Consider the following 23103-nt stretch of genomic DNA (forward strand, 5'->3'; position numbering starts at 1 on the left):
TGGTCACCGTTTTGAACTCTGCTGCCTGGTGGCCAGATACACATGCATGCGCCCTTCCCCTTTTAAAGCCTTGCAAATTTTTGAAATTCCATTTCCTGTTTGCTTGGCATGGAGAGCTCACCTAGCAATTGCCCAGCAGACCATGCTGGCCCCACGGTGCAGATGCACTCCTGCCTGGAGTACACAGGAGGCGGTGGATCTCCTGGGTCCGTGGGGAAAAGAGGCTGTGCAGGCACAGCTCCGATCCAGCCATAGAAAGGTAGATATCTACGAGCAGATCGCCCGTGACATGGTGGAGAAGGGCTACAAGAGGGACAGACAGAATTGCCACCTGAAAGTCAAGGAGCTGTGGCAGGTGTACCAGAAGGCAAAGGAGGCTAACAGTTGTTTTGGTGTGGAGCTGCAGACATACTGCTTTCATAAAGAGCTGTGTGCCATCCCTGCCAAAGACCCCACCATCATTGCCAGGAGTCCTATGGATACTTTGGTGGAGCTGGAGTCACAGCGAGGAGGAGGTATTGGGCAGGAAGAGGAGGAGGAGTATGAGGGACAGGCGACCAGGGGATCCAGTGGTGCAGAGAACCAGGATCTGTTCTTGACTATAGAGCAGTTGAGCCAGTCCCTACAGTCCAGCATGGGTGAGCCTGATGGAGGGGAAGGAACCTTTGGTAAATATGCAGTTTACTTTGATATTGCAGGGACACATCTGTTCATTTACTCTTCTTTAATCATTTTGACTTAGGAAGAGGTAATGAAATAACTAAGAGAGGTTAAGTTGCTATCTGCTTCTCATTCCCCTGCATAATTAGGCAGAGGGGGTCCTGCACAGTTTGTTTATGTGCACCAGGATGTCTTGTGAATCCTCCGTAGAGATCTCAAAAGTTTCCTGAAGGTAGTCTTCAATTCTCTGCTGAAGGTTTCTGGGGAGGGCTGCCTTATTTTTTTTCTGCTGTGGTAGGACACTTCTGAACACCACTAAGCAATTACTTCAGCAGGCACCATTGCAGCACAAGCTAGCAGCATACGGACCTGGTCTGTAGCCAGACGCGTGCAGGAGCTGTTCCCTTTTGGTCTCCATTACCCTCAGGAGTTTGATATCAGCTAAAATCACCACCCGTAGAAAATGGTGCCAATATTCAGTTCAATGGCCCTATCTGCATATACTCATACCTGTGAGCCACCCTCATCCATAGTCCCAATTTGCCCACTCTCCCGCCCCTCCCAGCCCCTCAAGCTGTCCCCTGGTTGGAACTGCCACCGTGCTCTGTGAATCCCAAGGAGAAGTGAGAATGTAGTGCTTGAAACTTGTGTGGATCAAAGAGAGTGAGTTCCGTATGCCAAGTTTCCATTTATCTTGTGAATACGCTCTCAATAGTAGCTCTGTGCATTGTGTCTTTTGCAGCTGGAAATATGGCCTTGAGGGACTCTCCATTCACATCAGCAGAGCAGTTCAGCCAGATAAGGAGGAGAAGGAAGAGGACATGGGATGACGTGGTCCAAGAGATCCTGCAAGCCGAGCAAAGGGCTTGGAGGATCACTGTCGTGGACAGAACAGACAGGGATAGAGCAGAGAGGAGAAAAGCACAGGAGAGAGACATGCAGCAGGACATGATAGTGCTTCTCAAGACGCAAACAGACATGCTGGAGACACCTGTTGACCTTCAGTTTCAACAGACTTGTGCTCACCTCCCTCTGTAGCCCACAGAGAACTGCATTTCGGGACCTCCCTATCCCCACTCCCATTCCATGTGGTGTCCGGGGCTACTTCTCTACACCTACCAATCACAGCTGCACATACACTGACCTGTGAGAGACATGGTTGGTGTATGCATTTGTGAAATGAAAATGACTGTTTTTTCCCCTTCAAAGGTTCTTTTCCCTGTATTTATAAAGTCTCATTCAGTTATAAATATGTCTATTTGCCTGGATTTGGAATAAATGGCTAGTTATGGAAACTGAATTAATCTTTACTAGTTCACAACCTATGCTGGCTGGGTCTCGCCTCATTCAGAGATAATAGCAATAGGTACATGTGCAATATTACTCTCTGCACTCATTACAAGGTTCATATCAGGGTGCACAAAAACAATGCCAGGCAGAGCACACTACATAAACGCACATTACTGTGGCTCACTATTAAGACGGTCTTTTAATGACTCCCTGAATCCCTATAGCTCCCTATTGAGCTCTTCTTATAGCCCTGGTATCTGGCTGCTCAAAATCAGCAGACAACCATTCCTCTTCCACCCTCCACTCCAGCAGAAACTTTCCCCCCTTTGCTTCACAGATATCATGAATTGCACAGCAGGCAGCTATAACCACAGAGATTTTTTTTTTTTCACTGAGGTCTAATCTTGTGAGTAGACTGCACCAGTGGCCTTTTAGATGGCCAAAGGCACATTCAAATGTCATTCTGCACTGGCTCAGCCTGTAGCTGAAGTGCTCCTTGCTGCTATTGAGGTGGCCGGTATACAGCCACAGAAGAAAGGGGTAGGCTGGGTCTCCCAGGATCACTATTGGCATCTCAACATCCGCAGTGGTAATCTGTCGGTCTGGAAAGAAGGTCCCTGCTTGCAGCTTTCTGAACAGGCCTGTGCTCTTAAAAATGAGTGCATCATGCACCTTCCCTGACCATCCTACACTGATGTTGGTAAAACATCCACGGTGATCCACCACCGCATGCAATAGAAAAGTAGCCCTTTCTGTTGATGTGCTCTGTGGCAAGGTGGTCTAGTGCCAAAATAGGGAGATGTGTGTCATATGTCATCCCACTGCAGTTCAGGAACCCCATTGCTGCAAACCATCCACTATGTCCTTCACGTTGCCCAGAGTCACAGTCCTTTGCAGCAGGATGCGATTAATGGCCTTGCACACTTGCATCACAGCAACCCCCACAGAAGATTTCCTAACTCCAAATTGATTCCCGACTGATCGGTAGCAATCTGGTATTGCAAGCTGCCACACAGTCATCACCACTCGCTTCTCCACTGTCAATGCAGCTCTTGTTTTGGTGTTGCTATGCCGGAGGGCTGAGCAAGTCCCACACACACTTGCAGGAATGTGGCCTTACACATCCAAAAGTTCTGCAGCCACTGCTCATCATCCCATACCTGCATAACGATGCGATCCCACCAGTCAGTGCTTGTTTCTCTGGTCAGAACAAGAATTGTCTTGTTCTGCTGCCCGGCTCCTCTGGCGGCTCTGCAAATACTGCAGGATCAGGCACATGGTGCTCACAACGCTTATCACAGTTGTGCAGAGCTGTGTAGGATCCATGCGTCTCACACCAATGGCAGATGCGCTGGTTTGCAGGGCTTTTGAAAAGAGGCACGAAACATTATGGGATGCAGATAAAATTCTGGGAAGGAGAAAACTGCATCGTGGGATGTTGAAACCATGTTCCCAGTCACCCCTGTGCAACTCGTTTGCCCTCATGAGGCGTCGCAAACCCTTCCTAAAACACTCTGTGCAAGATGGTGGCAAGCTGCACGGTGGGATAGCTACTCATTGTGCACTGCTCTCTGCATCAGTGCAAGCCCTGGTAGTGAGGGGGCACACTGCTGACACAAGGAGCATTGTGGACATGCAAAAGTGATTTAATTACTGTGGCAGCTGTACGACAACGGAACTTAGGTCGAATTAATTTTATAGTGTAGATTTGCCCTTACAGCATGCATGTGTGTGTAGTGAAACAAATGTTTGTTCAAACTTCTGTGCACTGAATCTACTTCATTTTACACAGCTATGGCGAGAACTCTGTGAGCAGTTTAGTGATGTGATTAGATCATGGGACTTGTGGTCAGGAGACTTGGGTTCTGGTTGTGGCTCTAACTAACTAGCTCTGGACAAGCCACTTACTTTCTCTAATGACAGGTTTCAGAGTAACAGCCGTGTTAGTCTGTATTCGCAAAAAGAAAAGGAGGACTTGTGGCACCTTAGAGACTAACCAATTTATTAGAGCATGAGCTTTCGTGAGCTACAGCTCACTTCCTCATATGCATCTGAGGAAGTGAGCTGTAGCTCACGAAAGCTCATGCTCTAATAAATTGGTTAGTCTCTAAGGTGCCACAAGTCCTCCTTTTCTTTTTACTTTCTCTGTGCTTTCCTATCTAAGTGGGAGTAATAATGCTTACCTATCTACTTTACAGGGAGAAACATGTTAGGGCTACTTCCCTGTGAAGTGGCTGTCAACCATGCAGCTGCTTTTAACAGCAAAGGGGCTGGGCAAGGGAGAGTCTTCAAACTTTTCCCCTTAGCAAAATTCCTTTCTCTGTGCCATCTCCCAGTCCCATCTGGCTGTATGTTTTTACAGACAATCAGGCAGAGACTGTAGGAAGAAGTTCCCTGTCCTTCCTTGCTGTAGTTACTGTTATCATTTCCCAGGCAGCTGTCCTGCACTTTATTTGGGCATTTCCCCCTCTGAGGTGGGAGTCATAGGTTTGGCAGTGCACCGCACCTGCCCTGGTGTCGGTATCCCTACCTTTGGCTGGAGACACTGCCATCACCATACTCTGTACTGCCTCTGGTTCTCTTTTCAGGGTAGGCAGAGAGCTTAATTCTCTGAAGGATGGGGGTCTTTCATTTCCCCCGCGCATGTATTTGTTTGCATACCCTCTGGAGGTAACCTGATTCCTCTTGGATACTAGCTTCCTCCTTGTCAGCTACTCCATTTGAAGTTTGGCTGACAGTCACTTTCATGTCTGGAGCTACCTGAGGGGGTTTGATTTGACCGCTCCTTCTTTTAAAGCCGTAACATCATTCCCCAAAAGGGAAGACGGTGGGATATCTGACAATGTGCCTGTACTAGCACCCTGGCCATTCCTAGGTCTGGATAGACATCTGTGCTGTAGGCTGAGCGAAGGCTTTTACACCAGAAACTTTACACCAGATTTCACACCCTGGGAGCATTTCATAGGGTTTAATGACTTGGGGCTTAACTATAGTCTTAGCAGCCCCAGTATCTCTCCATCCAGTGAATGTCTCCCCGTTAACTACCACCTTCCTCTCCCACTGACGGACAGATGGATCTGTACCTGGGAGGGTGTAGCATGACGTGGGCAGTGATTTGAAGTGTAAATGCTTCAGCATAAACATTATATGCCATTGGCAGACTGGCTGTGTGACTTCCTCCCACCGGAGCTTCAATCACACAGCTAACTCTTTGGGGCTAGGGTGCAACTGGCTTTTCAAGCACTGCACTGGGCCTCAGTGCGTGCATTGGGCAATCCCTCGCCAAGTGATGCCGCTGTCCACGTATGGAATACTGCTTTTGCCCACCCATCCCAGGGTTTCTCAGTGATGGTTTTCCTCCCCCAGGTGTGTGTCTTGTCTTGGGCCTATCCTCTGATCCCATTCCAGCTCTGTTAGGTTTACTATCAAATCAAGCTCAGCTATCTGCATGTTGGTTGGCTCATTTCCAGTTATGATTACATCTCTGGGTAGTACTCAGAACCGGATACTACTGTGATAGAACTGGGTATTTCACCACCATTGTGTCTGTAGTGTAGATGGGCCATAAAAATCTGACCTCTGCCAAGCAGTTATTTGATTGAAAATGAAGCTTTAAAATAAAAATAAAAATTGAGCCAAGTATTGAAAGACTCAAAGTGTTGAGAAAAAGTGATTTGATTTGAGAATGTAACAGGTTAGGTTTTGCCCTTATTTACATTTACGTTGGTGAAAGCTGTGCACGTGCATCATGGGCAGAATTTGGCCCCTATCTAAATTAAATCAGTTACAGCACAAACAGTTCAGTCCAGTGAGGTGTTTTGTTTTGTTTTTTTGTTAAGCTAAATGAACCCATTGCCTATAAATCAGGAATTTCAAACCACGTGAAAATTTATATGGGCTAACCTGGTTTGGGTTAGGGTTAGGCTTAAACACATCAGTGCGGCATGTTGACAATAGGTGCTTCAGAAGAGCTGATTGTTATCTTACCTAATGATAGGAGGAGGATGTGGCTGAGGCACAATACAAGGAGGCAGGAGGTCTGGGATTTTTTGCTCATGTTTAAATTTTTGTCTGTCAAGAATATCTCTGTGTGTGAGAGCTTTCAGACAAATTAGCTGATGGATTTTCTAGGAATATTTTTCTTACAGCCTAATAAAATTGTACTTGTAGATACAAGTGATAGAGAAGATGAACCTGAAATACTTAGTCTCACCCTGGATTAGGTGATTAGTTAGGATTAAAGATTGACACCAGTGGTAGGAGTAGGAGTAGTGCTTCACTTTATTTTATTTGGTTTATCCTAGGTTTAAATGTGAAGTGCAGTGATTTTTGCCTACTTATTTAAATGGCAAGCTTATATAAAAGACTGTCCACTTTTTTTGTAGTGGATTATAAACCATTGACAGTAATAGTATTGCTATTCTGAAAATCCTTCTGTGATATTTGGTGGATTGCTGTCATGTATCCTTAAATAGCTAGAGGAGCAAATAACTGCAGTCTGAAATAAGACTTAATCTTCAGACTATAGAATACAGAGATTTTTTTTGAATATTTGATCACACAAGTTGTCACAAAGACTAGACCATAGATTTTAGACCAGTAATCTGTCTCAGGCAGTGCCCAACATCTGTTTCAAAGGAAGACTAAAATCTGTCTATAATACACGTGTGCAATGTCCTTAACATGAGATTGCAGATAGGAATGCCTCTTTGACTCTCACAGGTTGTGCCCTGAAATGTGGTGGTGATTACCTTTACTGTAGTTGAAACTTGCATAACTGCAGATGTTAATAGTTATACAGTCATCTAGCAGCTATTCCTTTAAAAAAAGAAAAAGTGCAGCCACAATACTTGTCTTGATGATTGCAATGATTCTGTTGTAACAAAGTGGTACTAAAACTCAAAGCTCATTTGAATATATAGAGCTAGGATTAGAAGTTTCTGAAATCAGTAGGGAAAACATAGGGAACCTAGTATCTCAGAGCCTTGGAAACTTCGCATGCACTATGCATGTCCCCTTGACTCCAAAGCCTGGCCTACTAGCACTGACCTTCCTTCCGCCATAGATGAAGCTTCACTTAGGGCTGGTCTACACTAGAATTGCTACAGTGGTGCAGCTGTACCGATGTAGCTGCACCGCTGTAGTACGGCTAGTGCAGATGCTCTGTGCCGATGGGAGAGAGCTCTCCTGTCGGCATAATTACTCCACCTCCCCGAGTGGCGAGAGCTATGTTGGCGGGAGAGCTTCTCCTGCCAACATAATGCTGGCCACATCTGCAGTTAGGTCAGTGTCACTTACATCGCTCAAGGGGGTGGCTCGGACTGCTGATGTTTCTCCCATCAAAAGTGAAGGCTAGTTGGGAAAAGAAATTTGGCCATTGCTCCTTCCAACCAGATTCCCCACAGCTCATAGCTTCATGACTAGTGTTGTCACAGTAGCATTGTACTCTGGGTTGGGATCTTCTTTCTTTCCAGAAGACCATTGTTTGCCTGTCTGGCTCAGGTAATGCAACACCTCACTCATACTTGTCATTGCCATTATTTGTACCCAGTTCTCAGCCCCTCATGGTTGCAAGACTGCATGGTATTGTCTTTTGCCTAATGTTCATTACACAAAAGTTACGGGGGAGGGAAAATTATCAGCTGGAATCTGAGCTAGCGAGGAAAGTTTCAAACTACTCCAAAATCCGACTTTGCCCACACAACAAGTCCTTTGTCTGCTTTCTACAAATCTATGTCCATGAATTGAATGTAAACAAGCTGAGTTTATTTTTTTAAAAACGTTTTCTCAAAAGATAGAATTGTATTAAACAACAAAATAATTAAAACCACAAAACATTCAAAAGCCCACATCTATTTCAGTTTAAAAAAAAAAAAATCCAACAGCAAGCTGGCATGTTGGTCCAGATCCTCCAATCCACCTGAACTGTGCTTAGCTGGGGCACAAGCATGGCTTACTGTCCCTGATCCTGGGACTGTCTGGAGGCCGTTCCAATTATTAGCATCTGTGTGCTTTGGTAACTGATTGGGTGAATGGTGAGATTATATTTTGCAACCTCACACCTGAAGATCTATACTTCCTTTACAGTACCTTGCTGGTAAACCTCAATTTGATATTCCTCTTGTGGAATGCAAATACAAGCTAATGATCATTTCCTACACCTGTTCCAGTTCAGGATAAATTTATTTAATTGTCTAAAAAAGGATCAAAATTGTTCTCTTAAAAAGCAAAAGTTGAGCAACAAAGTATTCCAAGCAAATGAGAGGTGAGATGGATATTGTGTAACATGGCTAGCCAGATTAGACACTGGGCTTCATCTGGCATTGTTTTGTTGAGCAGCATGCACAGCCACTAGGATGTACCTTGTATCGAAACACCATGTGATTGTAAGTTTCAGGGGATCTCACCTACCTGTGCAAAACTTAAAGGCCACCCAGATGCTAACGACTTAAAAAAAAAAAGCTTAAAGATTATTATTGCACCCTGCTTGATCTCAGGTGATGACGATAAAGCTCAAAATGGGAAAGGGAAATGCCATTACAGCTTGCTTACATGCAGTCTATGAGCCCTTACATTCCTTTGCAATTCTTCAACTGCCTCTTTCCCTAGGGAAATTTTACCAAGGGCATTCTTTTTTAACCAGTTCGGAGCCCAGCCTATTATCCTATTGACAATTCCACTTGGTTGCCCTTTCTGACAGATGATACCTGGTATTCAAGCATGTACTTGTTAACTGCTCTTTGAATAGTGAACATCTAATAGCACATCACTGAGGTTAAGGTAATAAGTGCCTGTCAGTTGGCAGATGCATTCTGATAACCTCACTTATCTAAATCTAAGGAGTGGTTGTTCACTTGGACGTCAGATTGTCATTTATTCTTTTTGGCTTAATACCAAGGCATTGTGCCTGTTCCTGTCCCATACAATCCTTTTCTGTCCTCGAATAGTGATCATGCCTCATATAGCAAAACTATTTTAGTATACAAATAAAGCAGGAGATTTTACTTCTTCAGATTTATTTACTGGCTAAGAAAAATGTGATCTACATCTGCCTGTTTCCCATGGTCACAATTAGCTGCCTTGGATCACAGGATTATTTAATTAAGCTATGTCGACTCCAGCTACATTATTTACAGGAGCTGGAGTAGCGTAACTTAGGTCAACTTACCGGCAGTGTAGACAAGGCCTGAGTGTCTGATAAGATGATGTGCTGGGCCTGTGAGGCTCTCTTTTCCTCCTCCCCCACCCTCCCACAGTGAGGTTGCAAGTGAAAGTCAATATTAGAGACAGAAGCTGTGTTTTCTGTTTGCTATTCTTTTATCTTTTGTGTGTGTTTGTCTTGTTTTGTTGTCTTAGGAAATAGGATCAGACTTTAACAATAACAGCAATAACAACAGCTCCAGCCCATCTCAGCGGACTTCTCTTTTCCCCAAAATGTACAGCTATTACCACATTTAATATAATCTTAGACTGTCAAGCAAGGGTTTTTTTTGTCTTAAGAATTCTCTCGCTAAAGGGAACAAGGCATGTTGCTAAAAAGAAAGCCTTATTTAATGCTTTATATTTCAAATGCTTGATTGTTTTTCTTTTCTGTATCTTTATTAAAAGGTTAAAAAGATGTTAATGATGTATTTGCCATGGTACCAAGCAGGATGAGGTCTTTGTATCCCAGACTTTGAACCTTGTTTAAAACTGTTTAATATTGGACCGTGACTAGGTTACCTTAACACCTTTAACTCTTTGGGCTCATATATTCCATCTAAATTAATACAACAGTTGCCAGTTTTATAAGCACATCTAATTTTCAAGTTGGGCCCATGTAAAGTTAACTGACTCTATGTTCTTACTGAAGTAAGAATTTAGCTGATTTCATTATAGGCCCAGATGCAGCTAAGTGAACATGTTGGAGCATGCAATGCGATTTATAGAGGATTGCACACATTGCTGTGCTTCTGACAGACTTTACTTGGTAGTTTTAGAAAGTTCACATTTTATTTTTATGATTAAACATGAACTTTGCAGGCAAGAATTCTTCTCTTTAAATAGTTCTTCATACACTTCTGAGGCACAAACACTTCACCCAGGGAGCTGCCTATTTGGCTTTTATGAATATATAAGAAACTGAATGTCAATTTTTGGACTAGACTAAAGGCTTAAATTTTGTATTACATCTGCACCTACAACTCTCATTGAAATCCATGTACACTTTAAATTCAGAATCAAGCCCAAGTATAACATTTAGTACCTAAACCCATGTCTTTTTTTGTGGCCTTTATGACTTAATCCCTCAAGTGGCATTAATACAGCAGATTAATATGAGATTCTCATAAACTGAGGATGAGAGGGCCGGGTATAGGACTGAAAACCAGAACTATCCTGGGTTATAGTCCTGGCTCTCTGATTTGCTGTGACCTTGGCCAAGTGACTTGACCTAGTCTGTTTCCCTATATGTAAAATCATCACCATTCATCTACTTTGTCCAATGCCAATATTGGGTAAGGGTGACTTCTGTCTGTCTCTTGGTTTAGGTAAGTACCTAGATCACCCGCCATCTTAGATGTAGGCCCATTTTACAAATGGGGAACTGAGGCACAGAGAGGCTAATTGACTTGCCCACGGTCATACAGGAAGCCTGTGGCAGAATAGGGACTTGAACCCAAATCTCCTAGCTCCTAGGCTAGTGCCCCACCACTGGACCATTCTTTCTCTCCTGGTTGTAAATTGCTGCTAATTATGTTTACTTACCTGAAGGTGTTGTGAAGATTAATTAGTTAATATTTGTACTTCACTTTGAAGCTGCAAAATGCTCTCAGTTAAGCGTTTGATAAATTGGGCCTATGTTTTGTTTGGTGAATGTACCTGACATGAAACAATGGAACACAAGAAAATTCAAGTCAGTTACTTTGTAGAGTTGCACGGACATCTCCTGAGCTAATGGCAATCCCTCGTTAACCGTGCGAACGCTTTACTGAAGATGAGATTCTTTCTGAGTCAATATTTGTTTTTTTCTGCGTAATGCTTTTGGGCAGAATTCTGGAGGTGCCATTCATGGCATGACACAGTTGCCATTCTAAATGCGATTTCTGGGGTTTATCTATAGCTCAGTCAAACAAAATTTGCTGAGTACTGAAATTTATCATTCAAGATTTGTCTCAGGAGTGATGCATATAATTTTCCCCTATAAATCTGTATGATTTTATTGGCACCAAGGAAGCTTTAAATATTTTGTGTAAAGTTTAGCAGTTTAAAATTGGGTTATGCTCAGAAAAGTGATGGTAAAAATGACCCATTCTTATTCAGAGGATTGTCTCTGTATATTCACTATCTTGTCTGCTTATTTTCCTGAATAAAATAGGTTTTTACCACATTTTACATGTCAGCACTTAATACCCAATACAGACAAGGGTGAAGGATCTGGATTCTATTTTGGGTCTTACGTGAACAGAATTGTTAACTTAAGGACTTGATGCACAGCAATTTACAGGGCTACTTGTATCAATATCCATTAATCATATTCTATGATTCTGTAATTTCAGTGGAATTTGAGTGTGCTCAGAACCTCTCAGAACTAAGGCCCTAAATTACTAGGCTGTGATTCTGATATTTAAAAAAAGTCTAACTTTAGTCATATGAACAGTCCTATTGAAGTCTGGTGTAATGATGTATGAGTGAGAGAGAGAGTACAGCATAGGTCTGGTTTATACTACAGAGTTAGGTCGAGGTAAGGCAACTTAAGTGGACTTAATTATGTCAATTATGTCATACTACAGTCTTGTTCCCACCAATGTAAGTGCCCTACTACAGCCACATCATAACTCTGCATCCATGAGAGGCGTAGGGATTATGTCTTCCTCGAGAGGCGTAGGGGTAGTTACGATGATGCAGTGTCCACCTAGATGCTGTGGATGACTTACATTGCCTGTTGACTCTCATTCTTGTCAATTTCACGACTCCAGGCTGGAGCTGTGAAATTGACAAGTCAGCTGGGCAGTCGCCCTAGGCTGGGGGTGGGGCTCCAGCTAGAGCTGTTCCCCGGGCTCCCAGCTCCCCAGCTCGGAGTTGAGAGCAGGGGGCAGGCCTGCTCCTGGTGGGGAATGAGGACCTCAGAGAGCAGGCCAGCTCCTGGAGGGGAGCTGAGAGCCTAGAGGATAGCAGAGAGCCGAGAGCCCAGGGCACAGCTGGGGTCCTGGCGAGGAGATGTATGCAGACCTGAAAACCTGGACCACCCCTCATAAGTCGATGGAAGTGCTCCTGGTGAGGACGAGCACCACCGACAGAAGGAGAGTAGTGTAGACATGACCTAAATACGCCCTTAGCCTTCAGTTTACAGGGCAAACAGGAAAAAAATTCCATATCTATAAACTGAGTACATTTGATATGGAGTCATTTGGAAGAAACAAAAATGCTGTACTTATTCAATTTTCAAAGTATAATAGCACTTGAAGATGTCTTAGGACAAATGTTAAAACAAAGTAGAATGCATCCTTCCAAATAGGTCTGGCAGATCTTTAGGCTCAGAGCTGACAAACTATGTACAATAGATGGTTGCCATTAACAAGTTGGCAGTTGCTAGCATAGCAGTTAGACTACCACATTCCACCCCTCTCCCCTGCCCCAACACACACACTGTACTTCGCGTACGACAGACTTGTGAGAACTGTTAAGGAATATTGGCTCTTTAATGCTGTCCACTATATGTGGATAATACGTTCAGATGACATAACAATGGGACCAGATGGTGCATGGAATTGGTAATAGGTTGCAGTGTCTTTAACCTTTAGGTGAATCAGTAGTTGTTGAACATTCAAATCATGATAATGTCTAGAGGCTTGGAGTCAGGTCAGGGTCCTGGTATATCCGGCACTGTACAAACGTACAGCTGTGTGGCCTTATCTTCTGCATATTGTTCAAACCCAGCTCTGAAGACTGAATGATTAATTTCCTCATGGAGTTTTCTCTGGCGTGCCCCACAACAGTATCGAGTGCTTCACAAGCATTAATTTATCTTCCCCACACCTCTGACAGGTATTAGCCTCATTTTACAGATGGGGAGGAGAGGGACAGAGATATTAAGCTCCAATTTCCACTAATTTTGGTGCCCACTCTATAGATGACTAGAACCTGATTTTCCAAGCATTATATAGCTCTTACTTAGCATTATATAGCTCTTCCCCTGCACTCCATCTCCTTGCCAGATCTTTCTCCCTTCCCCATGTCTCCATTTCCCCCCACATATTGGTTCCTAATCCTAGTTTCCTTGTTCAGACATTCTCAGTCTCCCCTCTAGCTCCTTGCCTTATCTCAGTGTCCTCCCCTCCCTACATAACTCTTGCCGGCTCCTAGTCCCAGCCTTCCCACCCAACCAGTTGTAGCCTGCCCTTCCCATTGGGGCACCCAGCCTCCTTGCTCATTCAGTCCCCATCTCCCCCTGCCAATTTCCGGTTTCTCTCCACTGCCCTCCAGTCTATCCCTAGATTCTTTGTCCCAAGTTCTCCTTTCCCTCCCCTCAGTCCAGTTTTTGTCCCTTCTTTTCATTTGAATCAGACAGCTTCTGTCTCCATGTTGCCTGGATGTCAACAGTGGAGTGATTGAGAGCACAGGAGAAATGGGATGCCTGCTGTCAGTTGCAGTGCCCGGCCCCACACTGGCCTGGAGCAGCTGGAGACATCCATTAAGAGAAAGCCTTTCTGAGCCCCAGTAGCCCAAGTCTGGAGCATGTGCAGTCTGGTTAGTGCAAGGAGCTGCGAGAGGCTCAAGCATGCTTAGTAAGGATAGAATCTTCAGACATTTTAGCTGCATCAATTTAAGAAGTCTCTATTGAGCATATGCGATCTGCAATCTTTCAAAGGTTTATAACTTGGCCAAATTTGGGAGGATTTTCATGGGGATGGCAAATGGCACATCCCTGACACAAAGGCCATTCCATGCCAAATATCAAAACCTCCTGCTCCAAAATATGGAGGTGTGACAACTGTTCAAAACAAAGGTCTCAATTTTTTTTTTAATACGGGCAAAAGAACTTATTTTTCTTTAGCTTCACTTTAGAAAATGGCTGGAACGTTTTGGCTGAAATAAAAACCACACACACACAAAACAGCTGAGGCAGCCACCAGGCATACAAAATTTCAGCCAAATGGTTAAATTTTCACAAAATTATAAACAACTGAAAATGGAATCTTATAATAGGAGCCGTCAGGGAACCTTAATAGGTGTGGCTATTATTACCTACAGTGACAGTCCTTGTGCAAAAGTAATTAGAATCTGAAAACTATTGCTGTCAGAAAACTGTCCAGTGGTCTGAGTCCAGTTCTTAGATGTACACATCCCAGCAAGTACTGTTGTTGGCAGGTCATGCAGAAAGACGTAGTGAGCATGGAAGTGGAACTTCTCTCACCCTAGTTGTGTTGCCTTCAAATCAGAGCTGAAGCATGTTGCTCTGGGGGGCTATCCATTTGTTTTGTTTTTTTGCTAGACTCAGGCCTCTTGTTGTTTTACATCAGAGAGGCAGGGGAGTGGAAGCTGGGAAAGCTGAGGTGTGTTCCAACTTTGCCACTGACTTGTTGTGTGGCCTTAGGCAAATAATTTAACTTCTCTGTGGCTCGCTTTGTTCATAATTAAAATGAGGCTAATAATATTTACCCACCTCCCTCACAGGAGCCTTGTGAGGATTAAGCAATCTGCTTTGGTCTTAACAAGGTCTATCGTGGCACTGCAGCAGAATTGGAAAGCACTGTGCCCATACAAAGAAGGGGCTGCTGCCTCCCAGCTTCCCTCTTAGCCCCTAGCTTAAAGAGAAAAGATGTGATTGAAACAAAAGTGCAAAAACATACTACAGTAAGAACTTAGGAAGAATTCAGAACCCATTGGCAGTGCATAACAACTTCATTGAACCTACTAAGGTATGGACAGTGCTCCATGTTATGCACCAGTAGGTACATAATAAATTTACAAACTTTTAGTCTATACAATCATAGAAATGTAGGGCTGGAAGCACCCCGAGAGATCGTCTTGTCCAGCCCCCATGTTGAGGCAGATCCAAGTAAACCTAGACCATACCTGACAGGTATTTGTCCAACCTGTTCTTAAAAACCTCCAGTAATGTGGATTCCAGAACCTCCCTCAGAAGCCTATTCCAGAACATAACTACCCATATGGTTAGAAAGTTTTTCCTAATATCTAACCTAAATCTCCCTGGCTGCAGATTAATCTGATTATTTCTTGTCCTACCTTTGGGTGGACTTGGAGAACAAATCGATCGTTGTCCTCTTTATAACTGGCCTTAATGCCTTTGAAGACTGTTATAAGGTTCCTCCTCAGTCTTCTCTTCTCAAGACTATACATGCCCGGTTTTTTTAAAACTCAAAGACCAGAGTTTTCTAAATCTTGTATCATGTTTGTTGCTCTTCTCTGGACTCCCCAATTTGTCCATATCTTTCCTAAAGTATGGAGCCCCGACCTCGACACAGTACGCCAGCTGAGGCTGCCTTAGTGCTGAATAGACCAGGACAATTTTATGTCTCATGTATTACATATGACACTCCTGCTAATACACCCCAGAATATTAGCCTTTTTTGCAACTGCATCACATTGTTGGCTTATATTCAATTTGTGATTCACTATAAACCCCACTTCTTTTTCAGCAGTACTACTGCCTAGCCAGTTATTCCCTATTTTTTTTTTTTTAGAAATGAAACATGAATCATTTATATGTTTTCACTGATAGTTGGAAAATTTAAGACATTTAGAGCCCTCTCATCATGGGTGCAAGTGGCATTGCTCAGACATCCATTCTCCCACAAGTATAGAAAAGGCAGTGCTGGGCAGACCTCTCTCATGGTTAGAGGTCTCCCTCTTTAGAACATCCCTCACACATAACATTACATCCCTTAAGTGATTCTTCTTATAGCTATGCAACCCCGAACCCTCCCTCCGTTTTCATTGTAGTACCAGACTGTAAAGGAGATGAGATCCTGAGTGGCTTAGTAAGACCTGCTAGATAGCCTTTGTCACCCCATATTAAGCATACACACTAATGAATCAAGTCCCATTGCATCCATTAACATTGCACACTACTTTATCAGCAAGCAGAGGAGAACAGCTATTTTGCATTTTATTTTTCCTTTCTAAGTGAGGTATTGTGCACTTGTATTTTTATTGAATTTCATCTTGTTGATTTCAGACCTATTCTCTAATTTGTCAAAGTTGTTTTGAATTCTAATCCTGTCCTCCAAAGTGCTAGCAACCTCACTCAGCTTGGTGTCATCCACAAATTTTATAAGCATACCCTCCACTCCATTACGTGGGCCACTAATGAAAATGTTCAGACATTTACATACTTTCTATTGTCTAGTCAGCATCTACATAGCACTCCCATAAGACAGAAGAGCAGTCTAGGAGTAACAGCTGAACTCACTTGAGACCTGTATAGGAGGATATGGATGTGACTGTTTCTTTCTTTTTTCCTGGTTATCTTGCATATTTGGGTGATAGAGGATCGTCGTCTTCCCGAACTGTCAATTCCCAGTGAGGAACTCGTATCCCAAATAGCAAAGAAATATTTATTGATTACATGGATAACCATTGAGCAGCCATTATCTTTAGTGCTAGACACAGAACAGGTGAGAGAGTGAGAGAGGAAGAGAAGGCCCTGGAGCAGCTTTTCCAAAGGATTGTCTATACAAACCTGAACTAAAAGGAAAGGAAGGAAGGAAAGTCCCTGACAGAACAGGGGTAGCTGTTGCGTGGTAGTTAGAGGAAGGCTGTTGGTGGGAGAGTAGTTTCCTGGAGTGGAGCTATGGAGCTACCAAAGTTCATGTCTCAAGTATAAAATGACTGAGGGTAGTTGTTCAAACACCAACTATTCCTTTCTCTGTTTTATTCATCTGCTTTCATGTGAGAGCAAGAAACTGATATAGCCTGAAAGCTGTGATGTTGATTCTCAAAATTCCCTCTCAAATCTTCTCACTTATTTTCTGCTTCCAGGAAATCCTTTTCAACTCTGGAAAGAGACACTAAAACAGAGATTAGGATTAGAGCACAATCTACCTGCAGGTGAATGCCATTGATGTTTCATAATAACCTGCCTGAAAAACCCTGTGCAGTTTAAAGACCTCTGTTATATTAAAAGCACGTGGCTGACAGGTGGTTCTGCTGGCACAAGTTAGTATCCCATCCCAGCTCCACCCAGGAGATTAAGTCTGTATAGCTGTGCAATTACCACACTAAACATATTTAACTTAATTATTGTTTTGCTGGAATATAAAGCTATCCTGGCAAACGCTGGATGCTTTAGAGCAGAACACATCGTTAAGGGCCTGATCCTGTAAACCCTGGCTCAAGTGCAGACCCATTGAAATTTGGCTGGTTAAGGGTTTGTCAGGATTGGGCCATAAGATTCCTATTTTCCCTAAGTGAGTGGATGTGATTTAATACAGGTAGGTTAGCAGAAGTTTGAGTGATGAGCTTTGGCATTAGTTGGTCTGGTATCTTCACTGCTTTTACATTTAAAAAAAAAAACAATTAAAATCAGCCAATACTAGTGCTTGTTGTTCTGTTAAGCATCAATAATAGTGCTCATCACATTAAGACACAGACAGTCTTTGCTTCAGTGATCTTCCAATCTAAAAGTTATGGTGGAGGATAATTTAATAAAACTTGCTAATGGAGGTCCTGTATTGTTAAAGGTTCCTTGTGTAGCATCTTCAGTCCCAACATACAGGGCACCTCTGTCTGTGCCCTGCATCATCCAACAATTCCAGTTGTGATACTCTCCTGAGCAGGGAATAATAGCCAAGCTAAATTGTGTAGTGCTCTGAGAGAGAGAGGGGCATCTAAAACCAGCATTTTCTATGCATGTTTTAAGTGGTCCCATTATGGGGATCACAAAGCAAAGGGCTTTATAAGAAGTGATTTTTATTTTGGTACATCCTTTGATATGACAAATAACTTAACCCTTTTATTCTTCTATCTATAAACATACCGGGTATTGGAATAGATGTAGCTGTGTTTTACTCCTAGTAGCATTTGTTTAACAACTTTTTGCTTCATTTTACCTCCATACATCTAGTGCAATTTCCAAGTGAATCCCACATTTCAGGCGATTTCAAGATTTAAAAAGATTTCAAGACTAACAAGAATTTGAATTACATATACAGTTTGTCTATTATACCAAATACCAAGAATAAGAATGTTTTCAAAACCTTTCCTTGAAGAAAATAGGAGGGTTTAGAACTACAGAGTATTGGAAGTTAAACAGCATAACGTTGAAGTCAAGCCCCTCACAATTTGCCTGTGAAGGAATCCATTTAGGTGGTTAATAATCACTGTTTAATCAAACAACCAGGAAGACGTGACAAATGAACCAGGCTTTCTACTTCATTAGTTATAGGAAATAAGGGATTCAGTGTGTGGAACAGATGCATAGCTGCTTGAGAGAAATTAGGTGTAGGGTTGAGAAGGAAATTTGAATTGGCTATGTGCACAGATGCTATATAACACTTTGTATTCTCAAAGCTCTGAAGTATAAGCTTGAGCCCTAATTTATACTCATTCAAGTGTGCTGTTAATTTAACACAAATTTGAACCTTGTTTAGAATCTATTAGTCATTCAAAAATGAAGGGCAATTGTCACTATGCTAGTTTGGAAGACTGCAGGATGAGTTGTTAAAATAAAATGAACTTGCCCACTTTTGGACACTCTAGGATAAACTGAATTTCAACATTCAGGTTCACAATAGCTTCCCTGCTACCTCTCCTCAAGCCTTACAAATAGCTTGCAACACAGACATAAATATAAGGGCACTGACCCTTTAAGTTGGAGCCATTTTGTGAGGCCAGAGGGCCAGCCCCACCTCTGTGTGTTGCTATGGCACCTCTTGACCAACCCCAAAACTTTCTTGTTGCAGGGGGTGTTGCCATTAGTCAATTTTGGGGTCTCTAAAGGCAACTAAGATTGGCTGATGGGACACCACCCTTAAAAGGCAGTTTAGAAGCAGGCCTCTGCCTGTTCCATCTCTGCTATCACAAATATCCTCCTTCCTGCAGAGCTCACTGGTTTTGAGCCAATTTAAAGTGTTGCTTTCTGTTTTTTTATCATGCTTTAGGTGATTGCCGGGTTTTTGGTCATCAGATTGTGTAGGTCCTTTTGGACTTCGAAGCAATTGTGCAGGTTATGTTGAATGGTCACAAAATACCCAAGACATGAGCATGGGTGTTGCGGTTTAATTTACTGATATGTTTTTCTTAGGATTGCAATAGAAACAATTTGTCTTAGTGTGATGGCTGCCATCTCGATCAACACACTGGGAATTCAACTCAGGACCTCCAAAAACTCATGAGCTACTACAACGTGAGCTAAAGATCTGTAACAGATTCACGTCCTCTGCAGATCAGGCATAGGGGGGACTTGTAACACACATTCGTCTGTGGGTTACATTAGCAGCAGGGATCAATCTCCTATTAGTGGGGTTAGAATCATTCAGGTGTGATGGTTGGTTCCCTACCCATTGGAGATTGGGAAATAGGGTAAATGCCCTTTTTTGCATTAGCCCTTCTTCTGTGCTGATGTAAATTAGAATGGTATGAACAGCTTAGCCCTTGTGAGGTCAAGCAGTTCCCCATGCAGTAACTTACATGGGGCCCACAGGCTTGGCATTCAATGGGTCTGTCAGGACCTTGGGGTTAGATCTTGAACAATTTGTGTGGTCTGGTTTTAAGTACTGAAATGGGGGGCAAGTAGATGGCGGTCTAAGGTCTTTAGATGTTGGTTTAGTTGTCATTTTAAGTTATGAATCAAGTTGAGTCTGCTTAGCCAAAAAGTATCCATCCTCATTGACACTTGCCATTTGTAATTACTTGTTCGCCCCCAGTGCTCTGAAACCTGACTCCCCAGGGATATGCAGTGGTGTTGCTAGAGACAATAGCAGAGGACAACAGCCAGTTTAGGATTTATACGTCCCAACTGGGTGAAGAGAATCAGCTGATGTTAACTAGGCGGAACATGTTCTAAGCTAATGTTTTCAGACTGAATCGCATGCATGCAAGTTTTGCATGTATGCTAAATCTGCATTTACACATGCTAGGTGGGTTCTGTAGCATTGACTCCTGTTTTTTGGTGCAAATGCTGTTTGTTCAAATGCAAGTTCTGTAAACACAAGATTTGTGGGTGCTACCACAGTATGAAATTCTGACCCTGTTTGTCAACTCATGTGTTTGCCCAGAGATAGTCATTGGTAAATGCCAGAGTAGATTTCCCACCTTTTACTGTCCACCATTGACTCTAGTAACGTCCTAGTGATTTAAGAAATAAGGGGTTGTTTGGCAGGAAAGCCTTGTTTGCACCAGTCCAAACAAAGCCAGATGCAGTAGGCACAGTGGGGTAGCTCAGAAAGAATAAATAGGAAATGAAGGGAAACTCCTAGCTGGCATACTCTATTTACACTAGCTTCAAAGCCAGAAGTGATTTCATTTATTGACCAGTCTTTAGGGAGCAAGAGACTCGTTTTAAAAGTCCTTTTTAGTGCATTGCATAGTGTGTATTAGTCACGATACATAGCACATTTAAATTAAAACTGAGAGACTCAAAGTTTTCCTTCCAGGTTTGTGTCATATTTGAATTGTGGCGGAAACAAGTCACATACATGTTGACATCTTTACAGCAGCTCCTGGGGGAAAGGAAGGCAGAGATCTCCATAAAATCTAAACTCCATGTTGCCCTGGACAACTAACTACCTGGCAAGGAATGAATCCAAGAACTGTCCAACCAGTGAAAAACAGCCAAAACTTCATATGATAGCACCTGCACCAGTGTAAACACCCTGTCAATTCTTATCCACTCTCCATTTTACTTTGCACTGGGGAGGCCCACCTGGGAAAAGCAAAGCAAATAGAAGTAACCACTATGGAATGACAGCCATAAAGGAGCCATTGGCTAGAAAACTTAAGTAAACCTTCAGCAAAGGAAGCAAGTCATTTTTTTAAATCCTTCCTGGTTCTCTTTAGCATTTAAGAATAAAGCAGCTTAATAAAATGACTAATACATTTTTGAGTGCTGCATATATAATAGTAGTAATGGATTGATCGGTCCTGCTGCACCTTTATTTGGCTGTAGCCGTTGTGTTTGAATTCCAAACTATTGCAGTGTCGCCCTCCCTTCCAGAGAAGAATTTCATTTTTAGCTGCATTAATGAAATTAATACTCCCCCCGCTTCCTCCCGAAAGTCAATAATAAAACTCCTATTGATTTGAAAGGGGCCAGGATTTCAGCCGTAGACTTCAAAATCACATAAGAACAAAACAGCAACTCTGCAAAATCCTTAGACCAGTAGAAAACACTTGCATGCCTACAGTGTGGGCCAGATTTTTGAATGGAGCTCAGCGCGTTGGGTGCAGATGTCTTTTGACAACGTGCCTAAAAGTGTCACAATGGGAGCAGCTAGGAGCTGAGCGCTTTTGAAAATATGAACTCTTTTTTATGTGCCTAAGTAATAGGACCCTCTTGAGAAATCTGGCCAACTGGGGGTGCTGAACACCTGAAAATTTGATCACCCCTAGGGAATTCATACATACTTAAGGGGATGTCCGTGTGGTCCACATAAGAGTTAATTTGGAAGAGGCAACTTCTTTCAGAGCTATACTAGAAATATCGTTGGTGGCTTTTGGCTAGGGTGACCTGATTTTTCAAAGTAAAAGAGCTAGGATAGTATCTCACAGGGGTTTGGGGTCTGGGCAAGTGCATGGTGGAGAGTCAGTAATTGCGAGGTACAGACTAGGGAGGGTTTTGACAGCTTGGAGAGAGGGGCTGGAATCCCTGCTTTCCTCTTGCCTCCTTGTGCAGCTACACATTGTGGCTAGGAATAGCTCTGAAGCAGTCTTCAAAAACTTGGGTGAGGTGTGGGGCTATGTTTAATGTAAAGTTGACCAGAGGGCTTGAATTGCCCTGAAACTGAGAGAGTCATAGAATCATAGAATCATAGAATATCAGGGTTGGAAGGGACCCCAGAAGGTCATCTAGTCCAACCCCCTGCTCAAAGCAGAACCAGTTCCCAGTTAAATCATCCCAGCCAGGGCTTTGTCAAGCCTGACCTTAAAAATCTCTAAGGAAGGAGATTCTACCACCTCCCTAGGTAACGCATTCCAGTGTTTCACCACCCTCTTAGTGAAAAAGTTTTTCCTAATATCCAATCTAAACCTCCCCCACTGCAACTTGACACCATTACTCCTCGTTCTGTCATCTGCTACCATTGAGAACAGTCTAGAGCCATCCTCTTTGGAACCCCCTTTCAGGTAGTTGAAAGCAGCTATCAAATCCCCCCTCATTCTTCTCTTCTGCAGGCTAAACAATCCCAGCTCCCTCAGCCTCTCCTCATAACTCATGTGTTCCAGTCCCCTAATCATTTTTGTTGCCCTTCGCTGGACTCTCTCCAATTTATCCACATCCTTCTTGAAGTGTGGGGCCCAAAACTGGACACAGTACTCCAGATGAGGCCTCACCAATGTCGAATAGAGGGGAACGATCACGTCCCTCGATCTGCTCGCTATGCCCTTACTTATACAGCCCAAAATGCCATTGGCCTTCTTGGCAACAAGGGCACACTGCTGACTCATGGTGGCATGTGACTCAGTCACAGCTGATCAACCTGATTACTGGTGAGAAGAATGGCAGGCTGGCTACAAATGACCAGCCTGGCAAGTGGTGGCATCTGAATTTCATATCCACTTACTCAGTTTGCTGTCAATTTTGTAGGCTTGGCTGGTGGTTCCTGCAGGCAGCCAGAGTCTACAGGAGGTTACAACGCCTGGCACATAATTTTTTTTTTAGGGGCTCTGAAAACCAGGACACCGACAGTTTTCATTGACATATTGGAGTAAAACTTGGGAAACTGAGTCACAAGACCATCCAATTTAGGCTTAATCAATTTTTGCCTTTATTTATACAATTTCAGAGAGAATTATTGCCACTTAGAGTATCTGGACATACATTTATGCCAGACAAATAATAACAGACCAGACAGAATTGGTAAATAGGCCCAAGTTACCACATTTGGGGAAATCATTGCCTTCTCTGACTCCTTGGTCTTGTCTTTCCTTCAGTTTCTGGTCTGGTGTTTCTCCAGTTTGGTCTCTTATACATTTCTATATTATAGATTACTTAAC

The 23103-nt window shown here is 43.0% G+C and overlaps 2 protein-coding genes across 4 annotated transcripts in view; both read left to right on the forward strand.

Moving 5' to 3' along the window:
* KIF5C (kinesin family member 5C) overlaps positions 1 to 1934 on the forward strand; it is a 144885-nt gene extending 142951 nt beyond the window's left edge. The window contains exon 26 of the mRNA XM_084643821.1: positions 1403 to 1934. The gene's annotated coding sequence lies outside the window, so the exon portion shown is untranslated. The remainder of the gene's footprint in view (positions 1 to 1402) is intronic.
* The window catches only part of LYPD6B (LY6/PLAUR domain containing 6B), a 116478-nt gene that overhangs the window by 11037 nt on the left and 82338 nt on the right, over positions 1 to 23103 (forward strand). The gene's annotated exons all lie outside the window — the stretch shown is intronic.

This window comes from Lepidochelys olivacea (assembly GCF_965140295.1).
Source record: "Lepidochelys olivacea isolate rLepOli2 genome assembly, chromosome: 11".
NCBI classification, from domain to species: Eukaryota; Metazoa; Chordata; order Testudines; family Cheloniidae; genus Lepidochelys; species Lepidochelys olivacea.